General features: G+C 41.7%; 1 protein-coding gene across 6 annotated transcripts in view; it reads right to left on the reverse strand.

Moving 5' to 3' along the window:
- The window catches only part of ppp4r4 (protein phosphatase 4, regulatory subunit 4), a 124,041-nt gene that overhangs the window by 71,541 nt on the left and 27,913 nt on the right, over window positions 1–24,587 (reverse strand). The window contains exon 1 of one of the 6 annotated variants that reach the window (XM_042321770.1): window positions 18,993–19,107. The exons of the other annotated variants lie outside the window; for them this stretch is intronic. The gene's annotated coding sequence lies outside the window, so the exon portion shown is untranslated. Of the gene's footprint in view, window positions 1–18,992; window positions 19,108–24,587 lie in introns of those variants that run through there. 6 annotated transcript variants of the gene reach the window in all.

The raw sequence follows: 24,587 nt of genomic DNA on the forward strand, positions 1-24,587 counted from the left end.
TTTTATAACCAACTAGTGTAGATTTGGCCTTGTGTTACAGGTTATGCTGAAAGGTAAATTCCTCTCCCAGTGTTATGTGTAAAGCAGACTGAAGCAGGTTTTCCTCTAGTCTAGGATGAACTCGAAAAGTATTGGGATTGTGACCATTTTCTATGACTTTTTTTGTCTCTGTACTCTAGCACTTTGGATTTGAAATTATACAATGACTATGGTGTTAAAGTGCAGACTGTCACCTTTAATTTGAAGATATTGTCATTCATATCGGGTGAACCGTTTAGAAATTACAGCACTTTCTGTACATAGTCCCCCCCATTTTAGGTGACCAAAAGTATTGGAATAAATTAACTTATATTTGTATTAAAGTAATCAAAAGGTTTAGTATTTTCTCCCATATTCCGAGCATGCAATCATTACATCAAGCTTGTGACTCTACAAACTTGTTGGATGCATTTGCTGTTTGTTTTGGTTGTATTTCAGATGATTTTGTGCCCAATAGAAATGAATGGTAAATAATGTATTGTGTCATTTTGGAGTCACCTTTATTGTAAATAAGAATATAATATGTTTGTAAACACATCTACATTAATGTGGATGCTACCATGATTACAGATAGTCCTGAATTAATCATGAATAATGATGAGTGAGAAAATTACAGATGCAAAAATATCATACCCCCAAAACATGCTAACCTCTCACCATTACAATAACAGAGGTTAGCATTTTTGTGCTCGGTTAATAATCTATGACACTCAGGCTGCACCAATATTTAAAAAGAGTGAATTTTGAAAAAATCTTGCAGAAAATGAGTCTGTATGTGGCAATTTGACCGACGCTTAGGGAAAACACTGCATGCACATATACACGCATACACACACACACCCCAATTCATGTTCGTTTATGCCAGCAGGTTCCTAAAGGGACGACTGAGCCAATAAGTCTGCAAAGCTACGTGGTTAGTTGACCATGGCCCTAACCGTCTCTATACCTTGCAAAGAATGCAACTTGTAAGTCATTGAAGCCTTACAGGGGATATTGGTTACTTTCCCCAACACTACTTTTGCCCAAACCCCATCTGTCTGTTTCCCCCCTGGGGAGCCGAAATATCTTTACCAGATAACCCCAGGAGATTTCCTCTCTCTGTGCGTCAGCCTCTCTCCTTTGCTGTGTCGCTCTAAATAATATATCTAGACAAGTATTCATTACCTTCAAGAATAGACTTTCGTCGAGTGGCCTTGTTGGCAGAGGGGTAGTTAATAACGAGGCGGGAACAGGGAACAGCCTTGCCGGCTGTCCCGGCTCCGAGCTACACTAGCAATATGAAATAGTGGATGCGTCCTGGATTGGCACGCTTATGCGCCCTGGTAAAAAGTAGTGCACTATATAGGGAATAGGGTGACATTTGGGACAGACAGAAATGTGGTAGCGGCTGTTGAGGTTGTTGATTGTGGGGACTGTATTGTCAAGAGCCTGGAGATTTAGTGCTGTTTATGTAGTGTTTCAAAAGGTGGAGGCAGGATAGCACTTTACGGTACCATACGCGATCTGGGGTGGGGTGTCGGCATGAGAATGACTTAATCAATTAAAGGGCAGGAGCTGAGCGCATGGGGTAACAGGAGCTGAAGCCCGTAGGGCAGCGCTTTGATCTCTTCGGTGTGCTCTGGGGCCCTATAACGATACACCTGGAAGCCCTTCAGAAAGTAAAAAGACACACGCACATTTGTAATTAGGCTTGACTGCTGAATGAGCGATGCAAGGCGGACTTGGGTTACATTTGACAAATGGAGGTAGGCTTCGGGCCCTGCCCCGGGTGAATATTCTTGCAGCTATTTTAACAGAAGGGGGAAAGACTGTAAAATGGAAGACCCGTTTTGGGTTGTGTTAACCATATAAGCCTACAGTAAGTGGCATATCATCGCTAAAACAAAGCCATCTCTTTTCGGACTATTAGGCATAAGGATGCACCAACACGAAAATTCTGGGCAAATTTTTTTGGCCATGATGATCATGATCGCAGCTACAATTTTTTATGTAATTTTTTGACACTTTGTAAAAGTTACACAATGGGGGCAGAACATTTGTGGGATGTTTTTACTTTGGGACATGAGTGGACATCACATTTGGTTTAGGCAACAATATAGGCCTAAAAATTATTGTCCCACAATATCAGCATAGAAATATAGCAATATGAAGGCCGATAATATTGTGCGTCGCTAATATCGGTCACACCTTTTTTGCCAGCCCCCCATGAAATTCCTCAATCCAGCTAAAGGGATCAATAGAGTGTGGCTTGGTTTTTCTAGTGGCTTTGTAATTAGAGTGTCCGCCCTGAGATCCTACAATACTTATAATACAATACTAATACTGGCCCTGCATGGAGAAAACAAATGGGGGAGGAAGAGAGAGAGATTTATTTTCCCTTTCGTACTTAAACTATTTGCACATTGTTACAACACTATACATATATAACCATAATACATTTGAAATATTTAAAAACTTTTGTGAGTGTAATGTTTACTGTTAGTTTATTTCACTTTTGTTTAGTATCATTTCCACTTGCATTGGCAATAAACATGTTTCCCATGCCAATAAATCCCTTGAATTGAATTGAAAGCGAGAGAGAGCATGAGAGAGAATTCACAGAGCTTCTTAGTCATTGTCTCCCCACAGGTTACTATGACACAGTCTACAGGCCATGAAAACATAAAATTGGAAAAACAAAGGGAAAGCTTTGCCAACACCCAACATCCATCTACATGAAGAGTCAACATAAGCACTGCAATAAACATGCTAACAAGCCAAACACTTTGTTTGAATAACTTGATCTACTAAATCGACTAATGATCCACAGATACAGTCAATGTGATTAATGCATGTAAATTCAAATGTAGTCTAATGTCAACGAGGGGTTAGTAGGTCAACTTATTCATGTATTTTTATTTAACTAGGCAAGTCAGTTAAGAACAGATTCTCATTTACAATGACGGCCTACACCGGCCAAACCCGGACGACGCTGGGCCAATTGTGCGCCGCCCTATGGTACTCCGAATCACAGCCGGTTTTGATACAGTCTGGAATCGAACCAGGGTGTCAACTTGCGCCTAGTTGTTGTAGTATTTTAATAGAGAAAAATCAATGCATGACCCTTGGTAAATTAGTAGTTTGATAGCTTTGAAGGGAACAATCTACCCTACATAAAGTATTGCACAAACCAGTCATTTACTGACATGATGGACCCATACAAACATAGAGGAATATACGCAAACACAGACATGCACAACAAAACAAAACATATTACCTGTGATTGACCTATTCAATAAAGCAACAAAGTGCTACAGACCAAGGGCAGGCTCCTAATTTGACCCAGTGGAATTGAAACAAAAACCAGGTCAACAACTTGCCCATCACGTATGAACAGGAGTGGGTCCAGATATCCAAAAGAAACCCAACCCCAGAGAAGGAAGATTAAACAACTTCAGATAAAAGCCAAACTTTGGATAAACCAGATCAGTGTCGCTTTAGGTGGATGTGAAAGATGGAAGACTGCCTAAATAGGCTAGTGTCAAGTAATTTGGCTACAGCATCGAGCCTATGGTTAAAAGGCACGTAGCCTATTAGCAACAGCATAGGCACCCATATGACATTATCATACACACCTAATTCTTAAAATCATCAACAATATTGACATGTCTCCATATAACAAAACCATGTAATCAAACTGACAACTGACTTCCAGCGGACTTGTCACTTTCTCCGGAGTGAGCAGAGCTTAAGCGCCACTTGATCAAGTGTACTCGGCGTGAGCCGTGTGCATTGAATTCTTGAAAATGAAAGCTGAGCAAAATTTTACACTGAGCAGCGCGAGCCTCTCACAGAGCCTTGCTGCTTACGCCCAAGTTTAATAGAAATGAATGGGATCGTCTCACACTCTGTACAAGTTACACTTGCAGTGTAGCAGTCCTGTTACAGTCAACACACCAAAGTTTAGGATACTTGAGTCCACTTTTTGGGAATCGATAAACAGTTGCTTTCTCGCAGGATCTGTTAGAACTATGGCACTTTGATGTACTTTACTGACCTATCGTTAACCCCCACTTCCCAAGGCTTCATATTAAGGAACTGAGACTGAGGAATGGATATTTGGAGTTAAAAAGTTGGAAACAACCCCTGTTGTTTCCTGGCCATTAGTTCAAATAAAATCAAAGTTTATTTTGTCACGTGTGCCGAATACAACAGGTGTAGACCTTACAGTGAAATGCTTACTTACAGGCTCTAACCAATAGTGCGAAAGAAAAAGGTGTGTGTGTGTGTGTGTGTGTGTGTGGGTAAGTAAAGAAATAAAACAACAGCAAAAAGACATTTGAAAATAACAGTAGCAAGGCTATATAGACACCGGTTAGTCAGGCTTATTGAGGTAGTCTGTACATGTGGGTATGGTTAAAGTGACTATGCATATATGATGAACAGAGAGTAGCAGTAGCGTAAAAGAGGGGTTTGCGGGTGGAGGGTGGTGGGTGGTGGGACACAATGCAGGTAGCCCAGTTAGCCAATGTGCGGGAGCACTGGTTGGTCGGACCAATTAAGGAAGTATGTACATGAATGTATAGTTAAAGTGATTATGCATATAAGATAAACAGAGAGTAGCAGCAGCGTAAAAGAGGGGTTGGGAAGGGGGAACCCAATGCAAATAGTCCGGGTAACCATTTGGTTACCTGTTTTATGGCTTGGGGGTAAAAACAGTTGAGAAGCCTTTTTGTCCTAGACTTGGCACTCCGGTACTACTTGCTATGCAGTAGTAGAGAGAACAGTCTATGACTGGGGTGGCTGGGGTCTTTGACAATTTTCAGGGCCTTCCTCTGACACCGCCTGGTGTAGAGGTCCTGGATGGCAGGCAGCTTTGCCCCAGTGATGTACTGGGCCGTACGCACTACCCTCTGAAGTGCCTTGCGGTCGGAGGCTGAGCAATTTCCGTACCAGGCAGTGATGAAACAGGTCAGGATGCTCTTGATGGTGCAGCTGTAGAACCTTTTGAGGATCTCAGGACCCATGCCAAATCTTTTTAGTTTTCTGAGGGGGAATAGGCTTTGTCGTGCCCTCTTCACGACTGTCTTGGTGTGTTTGGACCATTCTAGTTTGTTGGTGATGTGGACACCAAGGAACTTGAAGCTCTCAACCTGCTCCACGATAGCCCCGTCGATGAGAATGGGAACGTGCTCGGTGCTCCATTTCCTGTAGTCCACAACCATCTCCTTAGTCTTGGTTACGTTGAGGGATAGGTTGTTATTCTGGCACCACCCGGCCAGGTCTCTGACCTCCTCCTTATAGGCTGTCTCGTCATTGTCGGTGATCAGGCCTACCACTGTTGTGTCGTCAGCAAACGTAATGATGGTGTTGGAGTTGTGCCTGGCCATGCAATCGTGGGTGAACAGGGAGTACAGGAGGGGACTGAGCATGCACCCCTGGGGAGCTCCAGTGTTGAGGATCAGCGTGGCAGATGTGTTGCTACCTACCCTCACCACCTGGGGGTGGCCCGTCAGGAAGTCCAGGATCCAGTTGCAGAGGGAGGTGTTTAGTCCCAGGTTCCTTAGCTTAGTGATGAGCTTTGAGGGTACAATGGTGTTGAACGCTGAGCTGTCGTCAATGAATAGCTTTCTCACATAGGTGTTCCTTTTGTCAAGGTGGGAAAGGGCAGTATGGAGTGCAATAGAGATTGCATCATCTGTGGATCTGTTTGGGCGGTATGCAAATTGGAGTGGGTCTAGTGTTTCTGGGATAATGGTGTTGATGTGAGCCATGACCAGCCTTTCAAAGCACTTCATGGCTATGGACGTGAGTGTTACGGGTCTGTAGTCATTTAGGCAGGTTGCATTTGTGTTCTTGGGCACAGAGGCTATGGTGGTCTGCTTGAAGCATGTTGGTATTACAGACTCAATCAGGGACATGTTGAAAATGTCAGTGAAGACACCTGCCAGATGGCCAGCACATGCCCGGAGCACACGTCCTGGTAATCCGTCTGGCCCCGCTGCCTTGTGAATGCTGACCTGTTTAAAGGTCTTACTCACGTCGGCTATGAAGAGTGTGATCACACAGTCGTCCGGAACAGCTGATGCTCTTATGCATGCCTCAACGTTGCTTGCCTCGAAGCGAGCATAGAAGTGATTTAGCTCGTCTGGTAGGCTCGTGTCACTGGGTAGCTCGTGGCTGTGCTTCCCTTTGTAGTCTGTAATAGTTTGCAAGCCCTGCCACATCCGACGAGCGTCGGAGCCGGTGTAGTATGATTCAATCTTAGCCCTGTATTGAGGCTATGACTGTTTGATGATTCGTCGCAGGGCATAGCCGGATTTCTTGTAAGCTTCTGGGTTAGAGTCCCGCACCTTGAAAGCGGCAGCTCTAACCTTTAGCTCAGTGCGAATGTTGCATGGCTTCTGGTTGGGGTGTGTACGTACAGTCACTGTGGGGACGATGTCCTCAATGCACTTGAGTGAAAAGCCAGTGACTGATGTGGTGTATTCCTCAATGTCATCGGAAGAATCACGGAACATGTTTCCAGTCTGTGATAGCAAAACAAACCTGTAGTTTAGCATCTGCTTCATCTGACCATTTTTTTATAGACCGAGTCACTGATGCTTCCTGCTTTATTTTTTGCTTGTAAGCAGGAATCAGGAGGATAGAGTTGTGGTCGGATTTACCAAATGGAGGGCGAGGGAGAGCTTTGTACGCGTCTCTGTGTGTGGAGTACAGGTGATCTAGAATTTTTTCCCCTCTGGTTGCACATTTAACATGTTGATAGAGATTTGGTAGAACTGATTTAAGTTTCCCTGGATTAAAGTCTCTGGCCACTAGGAGCGCCGCCTCTGGGTGAGTGGTTTCCTGTTTGCTTATTTCCTTATGCAGCTGGCTGAGTGCGGTCTTAGTGCCCGTATCTGTTTGTGGTGGTAAATAAACAGCCACGAAGAGTATAGCTGAGAACTCTCTAGGCAAGTAGTGTGGCCTGCAATTTATCATAATATACTCGACTTCAGGCGAGCAAAATCTAGAGACTTCCTTAGATTTCGTGCACCAGCTGTTGTTTACAAATATGCACAGATCGCCCACCCCCCTCGTCTTCCCGGAGTGTGCTGTTCTATCCTGCCGGTGCAGCGTGTATCCCGCTAGCTGAATATCCATTTCTTCATTCAGCCACGATTCCATGAAACATAGGATATTACAGTTTTTGATGTCCCGTTGGTAGGATATGCGTGATCGTACCTCGTCTAGTTTATTGTCCAATGATTGCACGTTGGCGAGTAATATTTACGGTAACGGCAGCTTTCCTAGTTGCCTTCTGCGGGTCCAGATGAGGCATCTGGCTCTTCTTCCTCTGCGTCGCTTCCTTTTGCGAATAATTGGGAGGTCTGCCCTGTGGGGTGTTTGGAGAATATCGTGTGAGTCCTGCTTGCTGTTGTTGTTGAAAAAATATCTGTCTAATCCGAGGTGAGTGATCGCTGTCCTGATATCTAGAAGCTCTTTTCTGCCGTAAGATATGGTTGCAGAAACATTATGTACAAAATAATTTACAAATATTGCGAAAAAAACACATTGCACAATTGGTTAGGATACCGTAAAACGGCAGCCATCTCCTCCGGCGCCATTTTCCAATAGCTGTGCATATTGAGCATAAGTACTAAAAGCTGATTGGAATGCACAAGACACGGAGAGGGGAGGTTGAACGGCTAGGCCCTTTTATGACATGCTGTGTGTGTGTGTTGTGAGATTGACACCTCAGGTCTGGCTGAGGTTAGTGTGAGATTGCGCACTCTCTTCGCGTCAGTCTATTGCTGCCTCACAGGTTGGCGCTAACTCTTGGGGGCTATCACTTTTCAAAGCGCTGTCTGAATGTGATGAAGAGGAAGCTGTGCACTAAAAGGCAACAATGCGCTCACTGTGCCATCCTTGATGTCAACCATACACGTTTGTTGACGCAGTTCTAGTGACCAAGCAAATCCATTCTTCTCTAAACTCTTGAGCAGGGATAAAAAGCATGACTATTCCTTTCATGCCTAGGCATCGCCTAATCCTCCAGCAGGGAAAAAAAGAGCAGAGAGAGAGAGGGAGAAAGAGTGTGTGAGTGAGAGAGAGAGAGAGCATGAGGCAGATAAGAGGCAGAAAGCTCATCTGCAGAGGTTGCGAGGGTCAAAAAGTTATTACCCCAGTGGAGTAAATTGCATTCCATCTATTGTTAATGTTACCTTCCCCAGTTTTTATGTTTTGGGTATGTATGTGTGCATTTCAGGAAATGGCTTCCTGGATTCTAAGCAGCTGATAGGTCGGCCCCATCGATGATTGGAGCTCTGAACCCTCCCTCTCGTCAGGAGAAACAGCTGTTTTCAATTACCAATTCAGCTGGATAAAAGCCAGTGTTCCTTTGTCAAAAAGAGGGAGAGCTTCGTTGTATCGGTTTGGTAAAGTTGTTGTGGTATGTGTTTGCAGACACCCCCTGTATTTTGGTTAGCGTGCCAGGTGGCGTTAAGAATAGGTAAGTAGTGGGTGGGTAAGTAGGAGAGGGGACTCAAACTTTTACTTTGGTTCTGTCCAGCCCCTTTTCCCCCACATTTACCGTGTTAAGGAAATAAAATCCCTGTTAATGGTGAAATTCTCTGCCTTGGTCATCCTTACCCGCACCTACAATCACATACCTCTTTCACTCCACGGGAGTGGAGTGTAGCAGGAGATTGCGTTCCCTCCAAGAGTTGTACGTAACAGTTAACAAACCAAAGGTAAATTAGCAATGAAGCAGAAGTACAAGGGCCATATGCAATAAATCATTGTAAAGTGACAAATGCTATTGTAGACAGATTATCTACTAGTTTTGTGTTTATTGGCGTAGCTGGGACTCTAAGGTTGACCAACTCTAAGGTTGTTTTTTGCATATAGGGAGGATATACCATTCAGGGCTTGACATTAACTTTTTAGCTACTTGAATAAGAATGATGCACTGTTCCATTATGGCCCACCTGGAGGATGGTTGGCCACCCTTTTAAGCCTATAAAATATTTCATCATTTACAATTACAACCAAATACATCAAATAATTTCCTCATTCAAGAAAACCAAGACATGCTTATCTATAAACTTGTAAGGCTAAAATATGCAGGTTTCGGGGAAGATCCGTTAACAGCATGGGAGTTATTTGCCAATTAGGCTACTCTAAGAATATGTTTTTACATTGACATTCAAAATTGTTCATGTCATTTTGACAGACTTATTTCTCAACTCCCAATATTGAGCACTTGTGAAGCGGTTTTACAATAGGAGTATGTGCAATTGGTTTATTAACACTATAAAACTTTTCCCTGTAAATGTAGAGCATTAAACTGGCAGAGTTGCCAGGTAAATAGGGATGTTGTATAATGTTTTACAATCAGAAATTATACAATTACAGTAATTGGCTGGCAACTCTGCTGCCAGTTTAATGCTGTTTGCTAAGAGCTGGCAGCAAGCTGATAGATCTGCTGTTAGATCCAGTAAAGGCTGCTTTACCACTCTTGGGTAGTGGAATTATTTTGGCTTCCCTCCAGACTTCAGGACAAAGACTTTCCTCTAGGCTCAGATTAAAGATATGACAGATAGGAGTGGCTATAGAGTCAGCTAACACCCTCAGTAGCTTTCCATCCAAGTTGTCAATGCCAGGAGGTTCGTCATTATTGAACAATAATTTTTCCACCTCTCCCACACTGACTTTACACAATTCTAACTTGCAATACTTTTCTTTTTTTTTAATGCATGAATACGATGGCTCACTGTTCATTGTTGGCATTTCCTGCATAAGTTTGCCAACTATGTCAATGAAGCAATCATTCAAATAATTGGCAACATCAAATGGTTTTGTGATGAATAAGCCATCTGATTCAATGAAAGATGGATTTGAATTTGTCTTTCTTCCCATAATTTCATTTAAAGTACTCAAGTGTTTTTGTTCATCAATTCTTTATATCATTGATCTTGGGTTCATAATATAGTTTCTTCTTTTGTCTGTTGAGTTTAGTCACATAATTTCTCAAATTTGCAGCAAGTCAGCCAGTCAGATGTGTAGCCAACACTTATTAGCCACTCCTTTTGACCCATCTCTTTCAACCATTCAGTTTTTCAATTCCTCATCAATCCATGGAGCCTTAACAGTTCTAACAGTCAGTTTCTTAACAGGTGCATGTTTATCAATAATTGGAAGAAGCAATTTCATAAATTCATCAAGGGCAGCGTCTGGATGCTCCTTATTAAGCATATCTGACCAACACATTTTTTACATCCTCCACATAAGAGGCACAGCAAAATATTTTGTATGATCTCATATACTATTTTAGGCCCAGCATTTGGAACTTAGGCGTTCCTGGATATAGACACTATATTTTGATCACTGCATCCAATGAGTACGGATACAGTATTAGTAAAAATGTGATTGATACGTGTGGATGATCTTGTTCCTGTAGTGTTTGATTAATAACCTGAACCAGATTACAGGCACTGGTTACAGTGAGAAGTTTCCTCTGAGTGGACAGCTTGATGAAAAACAGTCAATATTCAGGTCCCCAAGAAAGTAGACCGCTCGATTTACATCACATACACGATCAAGCATTTCACACATATTATTTAGACATGGACTGTTAGCACTTGGTGGCCTACAGCAACACTCCAAAAGAAAAGGCTTTAGATGTGTCAAGTGAACCTGCAACCACAACACTTCAATAACAGTTGACATAAGATCTTCTCTAAGCATTACAGGGATATGGCTCTGAATATATACTGCAACACCTCCCCATAAGAATTTATGTCTCTTCTATAGATGTTATACACTTGTATTGCTACTGCTGTATAATGAAATTAATTATCTAAGTGAGTCTCAAAATTGCTAATATATGAATTTTATCTGAGATTAGCAAGTTGTTGATTTCATTAACCTTATTTCTAAGGCTACATATATTAATATGGGCTATTTTCCCCTTTCATGGGGAGATTATCAAAGATAGACATAATATGGAAAAGAGCAAACAAAGCAAGAGAAAAAACAAACATTCAGCAGTCCATTAATCAATAGGGGTGTGTGTGTGTGTGTGTGTGTGTGTGCGCGCTGTGGGGTTGAAGCTACGAACACATAGGCTTGGTTCTCTCATCCCTTCCAGGCTTCTGGGAGGGAGGGTGGACAATAGGCCTGTCCCCATGAGCTCTGGCAGTTTTCATGGCTGGGATAAGTTCTTTCCTCTTCTGGACGCACAGCTTCAGGATAGTTCTTGTTGAGGAAGATATACGTTCCTCTCAAGTCCTTGGCTCTTTCCAGAACAGCTACCTTGTCCTTGAAACTCAGGAACTTGAACAGTAATCGGCCTGGGCCTGTCGTTGGTTTTCCAGTCCTGTGGGTGCGCTCCGCCTCAATCTTCCTGTGGTCCATCTTCAATTTCTTCAAGATCCTTTCCCTCACTTTGTCCTCAGACTCCGTCCAGGTCTCATGTGGAGATTCTTCAATTCCGTCCACAACCATGTGCCTTGATTGTCCCTCGATTTTTATCATGGATTCACAAACAGAACTGATGTCCTCTCTTAATGACCTACATATTGCTGTCATCTTGCCGTTCTCCTGTTTCAACTCATCGAGCTGACTCTGGGAGAACTACAAACTGTTCTTCAGGTCCTGGACCTCTCTGGTCAGATCGTCCATTCTTTTATTAGTTGAATCCACCAGTATTTGGACAAACACTTGAAGCTATTTTCTTGTTGATGTAACAACTGCTTGTAGAACTCTGTTAGTTTAATAGATCTTTCATCTGTGATAAAGAGACACCACTGTCCTCAACGGTACTCCCGCCGGATTTGGTCTTTGCCACGGTAGCTAGCAATGTAGATTACGCTATTACTTCTCGCAGTTCCAGAAAAAGGGAGGTCACAGGGAAGATTGAAAACAACAATGAACAACAGGGATCTAGACAGCCACAAACCCGAGACAATCCGCGGTCCCAGCCACAAATGGCTAACTGCGTCGCGGGCTGCGTTCAAGCCCTCAAGAAAACCCTGCAGGCTTGATAGGCAGCTAGCTAGCAGCTAGGCTAGCTGCTACGCCAAATAGCTCCTCAGACTCGGCCTTGGTCGGCAGGATCACTGGACATAGAGTAGCAGTCCCAGCAACTGATGCCAACTGCGTCGCGGGATCCAAACTCAAAAGTTAGCTAGCTACTAAAAACCTTCCAATACACGTTCAAAACAACAAACTTATCTCTAGATTAAACGTGACAGATTTAAGGATTTTATTATAACTTGCACTTTTAAAGGCCTTAAAAAGACTTCCAGAGACTACAGGGCAAAACAGACCAAGGACATTGCAATTACTTAGCCATTAAACATTTGAGGCTTGCTTCCACTCCAATATGTCCTTTATACAAATGTAATTGGTTGGACATCACTACCACATATCAGTTCAATTGGAAGAGCACTCTCACTCACAGGTGCAACAAATGTAGCCTCTACAAGGCACACCTCAAAATATGTTAATGAGACAGAAACAACAATACTATGCACCCACTAGTTGTCACAAGGTTTTGGCACTCCAAAAATATTGTTGGGTACTGTATTCTGTGGGGTGGAATTACAGAACCATTTGAAATACAGTACTTCTTTACAGAAATGTGTATATTGTTAAACCAACATTTCATTGGAATTTACGGTATAATTTACCAGGTACGCTTAAAATCACCCAGAGTGATTGTCTGAGCTTCATGCGTCTCACCTGACAGCATGAGGTTGGCCCCTGAAACTGAACATTTGAATCTACAGTAGGCATAAGCTATTACTGTAAATAGATCCAGTATGTTAAAGTAATTTAAGGGAGGCTTCCAATTACAGTTAATAACAGTATTTTTCTGCATTTTACCCATAATGCAATACAATCCACAGCATTAATTCTGTAAAACACATGATTGGTATTTTACTGTGCAATCTACAGTTTTACAGTGAAACGACCCGTTCATCAACTGCATGTCGGCAATTTGGGGTTATTCAAGAGTGCCGGTGGAAAGTTTTTAGGACATCGGACATGACAATGATATTAATACATGCATAGCTAAATACCGAGATAACTAGTCAGGCTACACAATATGGTGTTAAATTGGCTATCTAGTTAGGTTTATGTTTCTCTCTCTCCCCTTGGGCTCACTCGCACTGGCACACACTCTGTGAGGGAAGAAAATATATATTTGTCACGTGTTGAATACGACACGTGTAAACTTTACTGCCCTTTCCAACAATACAGATTTAAAACATAAAACAGTAACACAAGAGGAATAAAATACACAAGAATGGAGCTATATACAGTTGAAGTCAGAAGTTTACATAGCCAAATACATTTAAACTCAGTTTTTCGCAATTCCTGACATTTAACCCTAGTAAAAATTCCCTGTCTTAGGTCAGTTAGGATCACCACTTAATTTTAAGAATGTGAAATGTGTCACGATTGTTATAATAACTGGACCAAAGCGCAGCATGATCTGGGTTCCACATCTTTTTATTTCTAAGTGAAACTCACAGCAAAACCCAAACAATAGACCTCAAAAAGAAACGTGAAGCTAACAATAGTGCTAACAAGCAACTATCCATAGTCAAGATCCCACAAAACACAAAGGGGAATGGCTGCCTAAATATGATCCCCAATCATAGACAACGATAAACGGCTGCCTCTGATTGGGAACCATACCAGGCCAACATAGAAATATAAATCACCAAGATGACCCACCCTAGTCACAACCCGACCTAACCAACAGAGAATAAAAAGCTCTCTATGGTCAGGGCGTGAAAAATTGTCAGCATAATAGTAGAGAGAATTAATTATTTCAGCTTTTATTTCTTTCATCACAATCCCAGTGGGTCAGACGTTTACATCTACTCAATTAGTACTTGGTAGCATTGCTTTTAAACTGTTTAACTTGGGTCAAATGTTTCGGGTAGCCTTCCACAAGCTTCCCACAATAAGTTGGGTAGAGAGAAGTCTACAATTTATTTCTGAGGTCTTAGCTGATTACTTTTGATTTTCCAATGATGTCAAGCAAGGAGGCACTGACTTTGAAGGTAGGCCTTGAAATACATCCACAGGTCCAACTCCAATTGTCTCAAATGTCAATTAGCCTATCAGAAGCTTCTAAAGCCATTATATAATTTTCTGGAATTTTCCAAGCTGTTTGAAGGCACAGTCAACTTAGTGTATGTGAACTTCTGACCCACTGGAATTGTGACGCAGTGAATTATAAGTGAAATAATCTGTCTGTAAACAATTGTTGGAAAAATGACTTAGGACATCTACTTTGTGCATGACACAACAGACTTGCCAAAACTATAGTTTGTTAACAAGAAATTTGTGGAGTGGTTGAAAAACAAGTTTTAATGACTCCAACCTAAGTGTATGTAAACTTCCGACTTCAACTGTACAAAGAGTACCAGTACCAGATCAATGTGCAGAAGTACAAGGTATTTGAGGTAGATATGTACATGAGTAAAGTGACTGGGCATCAGGATAGATAATACACACAGGTGATGCACACATGAGCTGGGACTATGAAACAAAAATGATTGACACCAACCATAAAGGACACTTATTGCAGGCATTTTAATGATATTGTTCATTATGGTAAGCAGCCTATACTAGAGAATTTTAAGAAAAATGAAATTATAGTACAATTAATGGCTACAACGATCAAACTAGTAGTAGTATTTTATAGGATAATTTTCAAAAAACTTGTGCACATTAATGATAGAAACGTATCATATTTATCGTTATGGCATCAATTCAGGCAATTTATCGCATTATGGATATATATATATTATTTTTTTGCATACATCATGCCTTTTGACGGATTTTCATGACCGTACGAACCCTGTTTGCTGAGAAGAAATCAGCTATAACTTTGCAAATAACTCACTAATTTGCAAGGAATATCAACAACATAAATGCAGCTCTGTGATTTGTTCTCCAAAGCATATCTCGCAACTGCGAATGATTTGAAAGACCGCTCCTGCCTATCAGTGCCATACAATTATACTATGATGCGCTCTACAGAAATTGGGAGAACAGCAATACAGCTTCCAGGGGACACTCTGATCCAATTCGGAGTAATTATTTGATATTCTGCTTGTCAGACTTTTTTACTTGGCTAGGGACGCGGACAAGGGTTAATGCCGAGCCCTGCCCATTATTCTGTTCTTAACTACTGTTATGATACTGTGATATAATTTAGGCCTATGGTAAAGGCAGACTTATGAATGGGGTGAGCTGGGGAGGGTGGAGGGCTAAATAAAAGTACTGTTGTTTTATAAGAAGCATTCAACTTCCAACGTTCTCCAATATAGCTGCATCTTTCATGCACTGCACAGCCTTTACTATCAGTGATAAAGTAAATCTAATTCTCTACTGCTTTAGTTAGGTCAATTCCTGACAGTACAGAGGGAGAGGGCCAGTTGGGGAGAGATGCCAAGCACTGCAGCGAATCTGACTTGTGACCCTGCTGAAGCTTCACTCTCTCCAGGCAGCAGTCTGTTGTTACGCATTACTGGCCACAGCTTTGTATCTGGCAGGCTCCAGAGCTGTGCTCCAAATGGCACACTACTCCTTCTATAGTGCACTATTTTTGACAAGAGCCCTGTGGACCCTGGTAAAAAAAAGTAGTGCACTATGTAGGGAATAGGGTGCCATTTGGGACACAGACCAGCGCTCTATAGCCTTTCCCATAGGACGCCCATGGACAGGTGGCGTCTCAGGCAGCCGTAGCTATAGCGGGGAGAATCTCCCACTTCTCTCTTACACCAGAGACTTCGTGGAATTTCTCTAATTAGGCTAATAAGTCTAAGGGCTCCATTCAATCAAACCTTCTGTGAAGTATTATTGAGTAGTAGCATACAGTCAAAATATATATTTTTCCCTGTGGTCATATCAAATTGTATAATGGTTTTGGGGTAAACAGACTTCAATTAAGTAGATGCTTCCAGTTTTCCTTACCGAAAATAACAGCGTAAACGCTTCACACATCTTGCCGCAAATAGGCTCCATTTAGACGGGATCTTTTTTTCACTCATTTGTATTTTGTCCAATCAGATCTGAAAAAGATCTGATGTGAAAAGATCTGATGTGATTGGTCAAAAGACCAATTAATGGAAAAAAATATCAAAATTGGGCTGACTGTGTAAACACAGCAATAGTGTGTCTTAGTCTCTGTGCATAATCCCTGGAGCAATAGTCTCTGTGCATAATCCCTGGAGCAATAGTGGACACACTGGTGTGTGACAATTCCTGCATGGTGGCACCAACTAGATTCAGCAGCGGGCTGATTTTTACTTGAGCGGATGGTCAGGGGGCCGGAACATAATTACAAATAATTTGTAGATTGGAAATTGACCGCAAGAAACCCAAACAGATATAACATTTGACTAAAACAATTTCAAACCTTGCTTATTTGCTGCAGTCTTTTATGACCCCCTCCCTGCACAGGGGGACAAATAAAATCAACTGCGGGCCACCAGTTGGGGAACCCTGTGCTAAGGTATAAAAACCGAACCCACTCTATGCACACACCAATGCGTGCAGATAGGCATGTATAAGCAAACTTTTTCAAAATCACGTATCTTTTCTCCAGTGCACCAGTAAGTGTGCTTGTTTATTCACAAACTCATACGAGAATCACGCTGGTCCCATTTTTCATGAACTAAAATAAAAGATCCCAGAACTTTTCCATGCGCACAAAAACGAGCTAGTGAACATTTCTCCTTTGCCAAGATAATACATCCACCTGACAGGTGTGGCATATCAAGAAGCTGATTAAACAGCGTGATCGTTACACAGGTGCACCTTGTGCTGGGGACAATAAAAGGCCACTCTAAAATGTGTAGTTTTGTCACACAACGCCACAGATGTCTCAAGTTTTTAGGGAGCATGCAATTGGCATGCTTACTGCAGGAATGTCCACCAGAGCTGTTGCCAGAGAATTTAATGTGAATTTCTCTACCATAAGCTGCCTCCAAGGTAATTTAAGAGAATTTGGCAGTACATCCAACCGGCCTCACAACCGCAAACGACGTCTAACCATGCCAGCCCAGGACATCCACATTCGGCTTTTTCACCTGCGGGACTGTCTGAGACCAGCGACTTGGATGGTTGATGAAACTGAGGAGTATTTCTGTCTGTAATAAATTGCTTGTGTGTGGAAAAATCTCATTCTGATTGTCAGGGCCTGACTCCCCAGTGGGTGGGCCTGGCTGCCAAGTGGGTGGGTCTATGCTCTCCCAGGCCCACCCATCGCTGCACCCCTGCCCAGTCATGTGAAATCCACAGATTAGGGCCTAATGACTTTATTTCAATTGACTGATTTCCTTATATGAACTGTAATTCAGTAAAATCGTTGTTGCATGTTGCATTTATATTTTTGTTCACTATAGTAGGCTCAATTTGTGATGTATATATTTTTAAGCATTTTACTGAATAAGGCCTACTGGAATTAAAAAGTAGGCTAGATGTGATCTATTCAAAATGACAAACTATGCTATAGACCAGGCCTGGGCAATTATTTTCCATGGAGGGCCACATTAGAATATATTGTTGCCATCATGGACCAGAATTATATTACAGGATTATACATAATGTGTATGACTGTGTTGACAGAAATACACCACATCCATGTTCTCCTTTTGGTAGGTAGTTTAAGTATTAAACATGCAATGAACTACACGGACGGAAAAGTACCCTGTACATTCAGCCCCATGGACAGAGCTCGTTAATAACGGGTATGCGCAAAAACACAAGAAAGAGAGAGCTCAACATTACATTTAAACTTCTCAATCAGTGTGAGGAGTGAAGTCTCTGATGGGCATTGATTAGAGCAGTGAAGTCAGGTATAGTTTCTGAAGTCGCTATGCGCAGGATTGCTAAGAGGTGAGAGTCAGTGAGAGATGATCTGACTTGTTATATTCAGCACTGAAAATGTCTGTTCTCATACATAGGTTGACCCAAACAGATAAACATCTTCTAAACATGACTCCTGTTCATCGAGGGATGCATAGAACCTCATCAGTGACATTGTTTTGAGTAGTTCTCCAATCACTGCATCAGACTGAAGATAAACTCAAGTTACAGGTCAGTGGGAGCGTTATCCACATTGATGGTGAAAGGAAAGGAAACCAACAGCATGTCATTTTCCTCAAAACGATGAGAAAACTCACCGTTCAAAGCACGCAGCAGCGATATATACTTCTCCCACTGGTCATCTGATAGGGAGGTGTCAGAAGGTGGGTGAGATTGTTGGCTTCTACTTGGCGGGTCAGGAGGATTGATTTTCCCTTGAAGGCTTTGACAAGGCTGTACATCTGATGTGCAAAAAGGCACTTCCCTTGTAGTTTGGAATTCAGTTCATTCATGAGGGCCATGATGTCTACGGTGAAGGCAAAATTTGAACCATTCTTTATCTTGCAAATGAAAGGAAAATGTGGATTTCCCTCAACTGCAAAAACTCAGCAATCTCCGACTTCAGGTCCCACACCCTTTTAATAACACCTTCCCCAAACTCAGCCATCTTACGTTTGTGTGGTAGGGGAGAACTGCATGACCCAACTCTGTCACTTCCAACAGTAAGACAAACTGCCTGTGGTTTAAAGATTTTGCTCTTATGAAGTTGACCACTTTAGTGACTGTATCATTCAGCTCAGCTACTTGATCTTGTGTCCTTTTCAAAAGGTGTTTTTTCCTGTCAAATTTGGGCACCAGTCAGTGGTCACGCTAGATAACTTTTCAAAACTCAGTCCCAGCTTTGACACTCATTTATTAACCTCCTCCAATAAATATTTCCCTGTTGTTGTGCTCTTCATTGGCTGCACTGAAGCAAGCTCCTTTGTAATTTCAGAGTCTGGGGTTATGCCTCATAAGAATATCAACAACTGCGCCGTGTCATGTGCATCACTGCTATCATCGAGGACCAAGGAGAAATAGGTGAAATCCTTTACCTTGTGTTTCAACTGTTATTCCATATTCTCTGCGATGTCCTCAACATGCCGTGTCACGGTTCGTCTTGACAAGGAAACATGTTCAAACAGCTCTTTCTTGTCGGGGCAAAGTATTGCTGCAGAGTCAATAAAAAATAATTAAATGAATTTGCCCTCTGCGAATGGATTGCTATGTTTAGCAATTTTGCGGGACAGTTGAAGTTGGAAGTTTACATACACTTAGGTTGGAGTCATTAAAACTCGTTTTTCAACCACTCCACAAATTTCTTGTTAACAAACTATAGTTTTGACAAGTCAGTTAGGACATCTACTTTGTGCATGACACAAGTAATTTTTCCGACAGATTATTTTCACTGTATCACAATTCCAGTGGGTCAGAAGTTTACATACACTAAATTGACTGTGCCTTTAAACAGCTTGGTAAATTCCAGAAAATTATATCATGGCCTTAGAAGCTTCTGATAGGCTAATTGACATCATTTGAGTCAATTGGAGGTGCACCTGTGGATGTATTTCAAGGCCTACCTTCAAACTCAGTGATTGTACTTTCCTCTGGTCTGATGAAACAAAAATAGAACTGTTGCAATAATGACCATCGTTATGTTTGGAGGAAAAAGGGGAGGCTTGCAAACCAAAGAACAAAATCCCAACCATGAAGCACGGGGGTGGCAGCATCATGTTGTGGGGGTGCTTTACTGCAGGAGGGACTTGTGCACTTCACAAAATAAATGGCTTCATGACAAAGGAAAATTATGTGGATATATTGAAGCAACATCTCAAGACATCAGTCAGGAAGTTAAAGCTTGGTCGCAAATGGGTCTTCCAATTGGACAATGACCCCAAGCATACATCCAAAGATGTGGCAAAATGGCTCAAGGACAGCAAAGTCAAGGTGTTGGAGTGGCCATCACAAAGCCCTGACCTCAATCCTATAGAACATTAGTGAGCAGAACTGAAAAAGTGTGTGCGCTCAAGGAGGCAAACCTGACTCAGTTACACCAGCTCTGTCAGGAGGAATGGGCCAAAATTCACCCAACTTATTGTGGGAAGCTTGTGGAAGGCTACCCGAAACGTTTGAAAAGTTAAACAATTCAAAGGCAATGCTACCAAATACTAATTGAGTGTATGTAAACTTCTGACCCACTGGGAATGTGATGAAATAAATAAAAGCTGAAATAAATCATTATCTCTACTATTATTCTGACATTTCACATTATTACAATAAAGTGGTGTTCCTAACTGACCTAAAACGGGATTTTTTTTACTAGGATTAAATGTCAGGAATTGTGAAAAAACTGAGTTTAAATGTATTTGGCTAAGGTGTATGTAAACTTACGACTTCAACTGTATATGCGGGAGACAATCTTCCCAGCTCTGCAGATTTTGCTGAGAGGAGGCAGAGTCATTAGATCATTTATTTTGGTACTGTCCATATGTAGCTCTTTTTTGGTCACAGGTCCAGGAATGACTGAAGAATTGCAACATTTACCTAGAACTAACACAGCAGATAGCAACACCGGGTGATTTGAAAAGTCATAGTTAATCGATCAATAATATCATTATTTTAGCAAAAATGTTGATCTTTAATTTACAATCTATAGATGCTATGAGAATAGAAAGGTTCAGTACTTTTATGAAGAATCACAGCCGAGTTGAAAAATATATGGCAAATAGAAATCCAAAATGGATAGCGTTCAGAGAGATCTATATATATTTTTTCACCTTTATTTAGCCAGGTAGGCAAGTTTAGAACAAGTTCTCATTTACAACTGCGACCTGGCCAAGAATAAAGCAAAGCAGTTTGACACATACAGTGGGGCAAAAAAGTATTTAGTCAGCCACCAATTGTGCAAGTTCTCCCACTTAAAAAGATGAGGCCTGTAATTTTCATCATAGGTACACTTCAACTATGACAGACAAAATGAGAAGAAAAAAAATCCAGAAAATCACATTGTAGGATTTTTTATGAATTTATTTGCAAATTATGTTGGAAAATAAGTATTTGGTCAATAACAAAAAGTTTCTCAATACTTTGTTATACCCTTTGTTGGCAATGACAGAGGTCAAACGTTTTCTGTAAGTCTTCACAAGGTTTTCACACACTGTTGCTGGTATTTTGGCCCATTCCTCCATGCAGATCTCCTCTAGAGCTGTGATGTTTTGGGGCTGTTGCTGGGCAACACAAACTTTCAACTTGGACCTTGAAATGCTTCTTACGAAGCCACTCCTTCGTTGCCCGGGTGGTGTGTTTGGGATCATTGTCATGCTGAAAGACCCAGCCACTTTTCATATTCAATGCCCTTGCTGATGGAAGGAGGTTTTCACTCAAAATCTCACGATACATGGCCCCATTCACTCTTTCCTTTGCACGGATCAATCGTCCTGGTCCCTTTACAGAAAAACAGCCCCAAAGCATGATGTTTCCACCCCCAGTAGGTATGGTGTTCTTTGGATGCAACTCAGCATTCTTTGTCCTCCAAACACGACAAGTTGAGTTTTTTCCAAAAAGTTATATTTTGGTTTCATCTGACCATATGACATTCTCCCAATCTTCTTCTGGATCATCCAAATGCTCTCTAGCAAACTTCAGATGGGCCTGGACATGTACTGGCTTAAGCAGGGGGACGCATCTAGCACTGCAGGATTTGAGTCCCCGGTGGCGTAGTGTGTTACTGATGGTAGGCTTTGTTACTTTGGTCCCAGCTCTCTGCAGGTCATTCACTAGGTCCCCCCGTGTGGTTCTGGGATTTTTGCTCACCATTCTTGTGATCATTTTGACCCCACGGGGTGAGATCTTGGGTGGAGCCCCAGATCGAGGGAGATTATCAGTGGTCTTGTATGTCTTCCATTTCCTAATAATTGCTCCCACAGTTGATTTCTTCAAACCAAGCTGCTTACCTATTGCAAATTCAGTCTTCCCAGCCTGGTGCAGGTCTACAATTTTGTTTCTGGTGTCCTTTGACAGCTCTTTGGTCTTGGCCATAGTGGAGTTTGGACTGTGACTGTTTGAGGTTGTGGACAGGTGTCTTTTATACTGGTAACAAGTTCAAACAGGTGCCATTAATACAGGTAACGAGTTGAGGACAGAGGAGCCTCTTAAAGAAGAAGTTACAGGTCTGTGAAAACCAGAAATCTTGCTTGTTTGTAGGTGACCAAATACTTATTGTCCACCATAATTTGCAAATAAATTCATTAAATGTGATTTTCTGAATTCTGTCTGTCATAGTTGAACTGTACCTATGATGAAAATTAGAGGCCTCTCTCATATTTTTAAGTGGAAGAAGTTGCACAATTGGTGGCTGACTAAATACTTTTTTGCCCCACTGTATACACACACAGTTGAAGTCGTAAGTTTACATACACCTTAGCCAAATACATTTAAACTCTGTTTTTCACAATTCCTGACATTTAATCCTAGTAAAAATTCCCTGTCTTCGGTCAGTTAGGATCACCACTTTATTTAAGAATGTGAAATGTCAGAATAATAGTAGAGATAATCTATTTCAGCTTTTATTTCTTTCATCACATTCCCAGTGGATCAGAAGTTTACATACACTCAATTAGTATTTGGTAGCATTGCCTTTAAATTGTTTAACTTGGTTCAAACGTTTCAGGTAGCCTTCCACAAGCTTCCCACAATAGGTTGGGTGAATTTTGGCCCATTCCTCCTGACAGAGCTGGTGTAACTGAGTCAGGTTTCCTTGCTCGCATACGCTTTTTCAGTTCTGACCACAAATTTTCTATGGGATTGAGATCAGGGCTTTGTGATGGCCACTCCAACACCTTGACTTTGTTGTCCTTAAGTCATTTTGCCACAACTTTGAAATTACGCGTGGGGTCCATTTGGGGGTCCATTGTTCATTTGGAAGACCAAGCTTTAACTTCCTGCCTGATATCTCCAGATGTTGCTTCAATATATCCACATAATTTTCCTTTGTCATGATGCCATCTATTTTGTGAAGTGCACCAGTCCCTCCTGCAGCAAAGCACCCCCACAACATGATGCTGCCACCCCCGTGCTTCACGGTTGGGATGGTGTTCTTCGGTTTGCAAGCCTCCCCCTTTTTCCTGCAAACATAACAATGGTCATTATGGCCAAACAGTTCTATTTTTGTTTCATCAGACCAGAGGGCATTTCTCCAAAAAGTGCGATCTTCGTCGCCATGTGCAGTTGCAAACCATAGTCTGGCTTTTTTAATGGTGGTTTTGGAGCAGTGGTTTCTTCCGTGCTGAGCGGCCTTTCAGGTCATGTCGATATAGGACTCTTTTACTGTGGATATGGATACTTTTGTCCCGTTTCCTCCAGCATCTTCACAGGGTCTTTTGCTGTTGTTCTGGGATTGATTTGCACTTTTCGCACCAAAGTACGTTCATCTCTAGGAGACAGAACGAGTCTCCTTCCTGAGCAGTTTGACGGCTGCGTTGTCCCATGGTGTTTATACTTGCGTACTATTGTTTGTACAGATGAACGTGGTACCTTCAGTCGTTTGGAAATTTCTCCCAAGGATGAACCAGTCTTGGCTGACTTCGTTTGATTTTCCCATGTCAAGCAAAGAGGCACTGAGTTTGAAGGTAGGCCTTGAAATACATCCACCGGTACACCTCCAATTGACTCAAATGATGTCAATTAGCCTATCAGAAGCTTCTAAAGCCATGACATAATTTTCTGGAATTTTCCAAGCTGTTTAAAGGCACAGTCAATTTAGTGTATGTAAACTTCTGACCAACTGGAATTGTGATACAGTGAATAAGTGAAATAATCTGTAAACAATTGTTGGAAAAATTACTTGCGTCATGCAAAGTAGATGTCCTAACCGACTTGCCAAAACTATAGTTTGTTAACAAGAAATTTGTGGAGTGGTTGAAAAACTAGTTTTAATGACTCAAACCTAAGTGTATGCAAACTTCCGACTTCAACTGTACATAAACAAATTAAAATGCCATTGTGTTCATTCATAAACACAACCAAACAATGATTTTTGCGATAACATATGACATTTATTTGTAACAATGTCAAGAAGACACGTAATTGGCATAGGTACGGGGGTATCAAGGCCCGACATTTTAAGTGTTAAAGAACTACAACGGCTAAATTTAGCCACTACTAGCGAACAATCAATTAATATTTGTTGTAGTTGTTTAAATCCTGACCTTCCCCTTTAAACCCTCTGCCCACACCAAAACAAGGACACACACACAACCCTGTCTGTCGACATACAAATCTCTAGTCAGGTATACTGGTCTGCTTCAACTTCTGAAGTGTAACGAGCCAACAGGAGCAATTAAATTGTTCTGAAAGAACTAGTTTGCTTCCCGTGGGAGTGGAGGGTGCCTCACCAATCTGCTCCCTTAATTAGCTCAGAGATGGAAGAACCCTTCGTTTTGTAGATTAAAGAGAGGGAGGGGAGGAGATAACGAGAGGGTCAGCTCTACACCACATCCTAGGCATAGGCAGTGCAATAGATAGATCAGTGTTTCCCCTATACCATTGATTGTATGGCGGGATGGGTTCCCCCAATGACCAAAGCGTGGCTGTTGCCATTAGCCTTGTGCCCAGTCAGATTATTATTATTTTTTTAACAAACACTGACTGTC

This window comes from Oncorhynchus tshawytscha, linkage group LG05, assembly GCF_018296145.1.
Source record: "Oncorhynchus tshawytscha isolate Ot180627B linkage group LG05, Otsh_v2.0, whole genome shotgun sequence".
In the NCBI taxonomy this organism is placed as follows: Eukaryota; Metazoa; Chordata; class Actinopteri; order Salmoniformes; family Salmonidae; genus Oncorhynchus; species Oncorhynchus tshawytscha.